The 4,597-nt window shown below is 39.9% G+C and overlaps 1 non-coding gene across 1 annotated transcript; it reads right to left on the minus strand.

Moving 5' to 3' along the window:
• Positions 1-4,085: 4,085 nt before the first annotated feature.
• Positions 4,086-4,190, minus strand: LOC127690239 (U6 spliceosomal RNA). The gene has a single exon (XR_007978980.1). It is a non-coding gene; the product is annotated as a U6 spliceosomal RNA (small nuclear RNA).
• Between the last annotated feature and the right edge of the window lie 407 nt (positions 4,191-4,597).

The following is a 4,597-nucleotide window of genomic DNA, read 5'->3' on the forward strand; positions in this document are numbered from 1 at the left end:
CGACCACAGAACTGGCTACAAAACAACCCTCAACTGATACAAGAAGAGTGAAATAACCCCATGCAGATCGCCATGGCCTTAGGCTGGTTTTCAATAACAGCAAAAACTACAGAAAGCCCACATACATGTGGAAACTGAACAACTCTTTACTCAGTGATAACTTGGTCAGGGAAGAAATAAAGAAATTAAAAACTTCCTGGAATTTAGTGAAAATTAAATCATAGCCAAATTTATGGTACACAATGAAAGCAGTGCTAAGAGGAAAGTTCATAGTGCTTAGTGCCCTGGTAATGAAACTGGAGAGATCTTACACTAACAAGTTAACAGCATACCTGAGAGCCCTAGAACAAAAAGAAGCAAACTCAGCCATGAGGAGTAGAAGGCAGGAAATAGCCAAACTCAGGGCCAAAGTCAACCAAATAGAAACAAAGAAAAGAACACAAAGAATCAACCAAACCAGAAGTTGGTTCTTTGAGAGAATCAAGAAGATAGATAAACCCCTAGCCAAATAACTAAAGGGCCAAGAAACAGTATCCAAATTAACGAAATCAGAAATGAAAAGCGAGACATAACAACAGAAACTGAGAAAATTCAAAAAATCAACAGATCCTACTATAAAAGCCTGTACACAACAAAACTGGAAAATCTAGTTGAAATGGATGGTTTTCTAGACAGATTCCATATACCAAAGTTAAATCAAGAGCAGGTAAACCATCTAAACAGGCCCACATTGCACAAGGAAATAGAAGAGGTCATTAAAAACCTCCCAACCAAAAAAACAAAACAAAAACAAAAACAAAAAAAAAAAAAAAAAAAAGCCCAGGGCCAGATGGATTTAGTGTAGAATTCTACCAGACCTTCAAAGAAGACCTGATACAAATTTTTCTCAAACTATTTTATGGAATAGCTAGAGAAGGAACACTGCTTAACTCATTCTATGAAACTATAATTACTCTGATATCTAAAACACACAAAGACCCAACAAAAAGAGAATTTCAGACTAATCTCACTTATGAATATCAATGAAAAAATACTCAATAAAATTCTTGCAAACTGAATCCAAGAACACATCAAAGCTATCATTCACCACGATCAAGTAGGCTTCATCCCAGGGATGCAAGGTTGGTTTAATATACAAAAATCTATTAACATAATCCATTATATAAACAAACTCAAAGGAAAAAATCACATGTTCGACTCCTTAGATGCAGAAAAAGCATTTGACAAAATGCAACACCCCATCATATTAAAAGTATTGGAGAGATCAGGAATTCAAGGCCCATACTTAAACATAATAAAAGCAATTTACTGCAAACTAATAGCCAATAGCAAATTAAATGGAGACATACTTGAAGGAATCCCATTGAAATCAGGGTCAAGACAAGGATGCCCACTTTCCCCATATCTATTCAATATAGTAGTCAAAGTGCTAGCTAGAACAATAAGGATTGCAAACTGGCACAACCACTCTGGAAATCTATCTGGTGGTTCCTCAGAAAATTGGAAAAAGATCTACCTGAAGACCCAGCAATATCACTCTTGGGAATATACCTAAAAGATGCCATACCATGCCACAGGGGCAGGTGTTCCACTATGTTCATAGCAGCCTTATTTGTGATAGACAGAATCTGGAAACAACCCAGATGTTCCATGACAGAAGAATGGATACAAAACATGTGGTTCATATACACAATGGAATACTACTCAGCTATTAGGAACGAGGACACCCTGAGTTTTTCAGGCAAATGGATGGAAATAGAAAATATCATCCTGAGTGAGGTAACTCAGACCCAAGGACATGCATGGTATGTACTCACTAATAAGTGGATTCTAGGTAAAAAATATCTAAATAAATAAAATACAGAGTACCCAAGATATAGTCCAAAGAATTCAAAAGGTTCAACAAACTTAAGTCCCCAAGTGAGGATGCCTCAGTCCCACTTGGGAGGGAGAAGAAATCAATCATAAGTGGGGAGGGAAGTAGGGACCTGGGAGGGAAAGTGGATGGGGGGGGGGGGAGAATGGTGGTGGAGGGAAAGGGAACCTGATCTAGTATTGGGTGAGGAAAAAGGACTGAAGCCCTGATGGCTAGTGGAGGGAGTGGAGACAGGGAGCCTCAGGGGTGGAAGTTTGGGGGGAATCCTCCCAAATGTACCAGAGACTTAGGAGGTGAGGGACTCTCAGGACTCAAGATGAGGGACTTTGGATGGAGTGCCCTCTAATGGAGAGAGGGAACTTGATGAGCACACCTCCAGCAAAGGTGAGGGACTTTGGATGGAGTGCCCTCTAATGGAGAGAGGGAACTTGTTGACCACAACTCCAGCAGAAGGGCAGGGCACTGAGTGAAGGATGGAGTTGCTATCCCACAGTCAAAACTCTGACCCATAGTTGTGAGAGAACTGCAGGGATGGAAATGGTGAGGAGCCTGAGGAAAAAAAGAACAGTGACAGGCCCAAGGTAGGATCCAGCTCAAGGGCAGGCCAAGGCTTGACACTATTATTGAGGCTATGGAGCACTCACAAAAAGGGACCTATTATGATTGGCCATCAAAAGACCACTAGGCATCCTTCTTCTTGGGCATCATTTGATATGTGCATTGTGTTTTGGGTATTCCAAGCTTCTAGGCTAATATCTATTTTTGCTGAGTAGTATTTATTACATTGTGTAACTATACCACATTTTCTGTATCCATTCCTCCATTGAGGGACATGTGGGTTCTTTCCAGCTTCTGGCTATTATAAGTAAGACTGCTATGAACATACTGGAGCATGTGTCCTTATTGCATGCCGGGGAATCCTCTAGGTATATGCCCAGGAGTGGTATAGCAGGGTCCTCCAGAGTGTCATGCCCAATTTTCTGAGCATGACTGCTTTCCAGACTGATTTCCAGAGTGATTGAACCTACTTGCATTCCTGCCATGAGTGAAGGAGTGTTCCTCTTTCTCCACATCCCCACCACCACCTGCTGTCTCCTGAGTTTTAAACTTAGCCATTCTGACTGATATGAGGTGAAATCTTAGGGTTGTTTTGATTTGCATTTCCCTAATCACTAATGATGCTGACATTTCTTAAGGTGCTTCTCAGCCATTCGAAGTTCTTCAGGTGAAAATTCTTTGTTTAGCTCTGTACCCAATTTTTAATAGGGTTATTTGGCTCTCTGGAGTCTAACTTCTTGAGTTCTTTGTATATATTGGATATTAGCCCTCTGTTGGATGTAGGGTTGGTGAAGATCTTTTTCCAATTTGTTGGTTGCCTTTTTGTCCTATTGACAGTGTCCTTTGCCTTACAGAAACTTTGTAATTTTATGAGGTCCCATTTGTCAATTCTTGATCTTAGGGCATAAGCTATTGGTGTTCTGTTCAGGAGCTTTTCCCGTGTGCCCATGTCCTCAAGGGTCTTCCCTGGTTTCTTTTCTATTAGTTTCAGTGTGTCTGATTTTATGTGGAGGTCCTTGACCCACTTGGACTTGAGCTTAGTACAAGGAGATAAGAATGGATCAATTCACATTCTTCTGCATGCTGACCTCCAGTTGAGCCAGCACCATTTATTGAAAGGTCTTTTTCCCACTGGATGGTTTTAGCTCTTTTGTCAAAGATCAAGTGACCATAGGCGTGTGGGTTCATTTCTGGGACTTCAGTCCTATTCCATTGATCTACCTGCCTGTCACTGTTCCAGTACTATGCAGTTTTTCACACTATTGCTCTGTAGTACTGGTTGAGGTCCGGGATACTGATTCCCAGAAGTTCTTTTACTGTTGAGGCAGTTTTAGCTATCCTGGGTTTTTTTATTATTCCAGATGAATTTGATAATTGCTCTTTCTAACTCTATGAAGAACTGAGTTGGGATTTTGATGGGGATTGCATTGAATCTGTATATTGCTTTTGGCAAGATGGCCATTTTTACTATATTAATCCTGCCAATCCACAAGCATGGAAGATTTTTCCATTTTGTGAGGTCTTCTTCGATTTCCTTCTTCAGAGACCTGAAGTTCTTGTCATACAGATCTTTCACTTGTTTGGTTAGAATCACCCCAAGATACTTTATATTGTTTGTGGATATTGTGTACCATTTCCCTAATTTCTTTCTAAAAATATGGAACACTTCACAAACTTGTGTCATCTTTGGGCAGGGGCCATGCTAATCTTCTCTGTATCATTCCAATATTAGTATATGTGCTGCTGAAGTGAGCACTAATTATTTAAAAAAAAAGAATTTACACTGCCTAGGTACCACTCTCCCCTTTTCTGCTTTGTGAAAATCCTTGCTTAAGCCAAAGCAACAGAGGGCCAGTCACCTATGTAATAACATGTGACTTGACAATGAAGAATCCCCAGAATCCCCCATTATGATCTGTCACTGAAGTTTACATCTGTGATAAGGAACCTATGCCACAAGTCATAGAAGCTTCCGAATAGAGTAACCTCTCCTAGCATATGCTATTAGAATGTCATAATGGCCATTAAAAGCTAAAGAGCATGTTACTTCCAGGAAGATGTACTGTTTTCTATATTGCTATAATAGGAAGCTGCTTTTTAAAATATAATCGTGGAATCTTCTATTTAATGTGATATTTTGTATTTCAATTTTATGATATCTAA

This window comes from Apodemus sylvaticus, chromosome 7 (assembly GCF_947179515.1).
Source record: "Apodemus sylvaticus chromosome 7, mApoSyl1.1, whole genome shotgun sequence".
Classification (NCBI taxonomy): Eukaryota; Metazoa; Chordata; class Mammalia; order Rodentia; family Muridae; genus Apodemus; species Apodemus sylvaticus.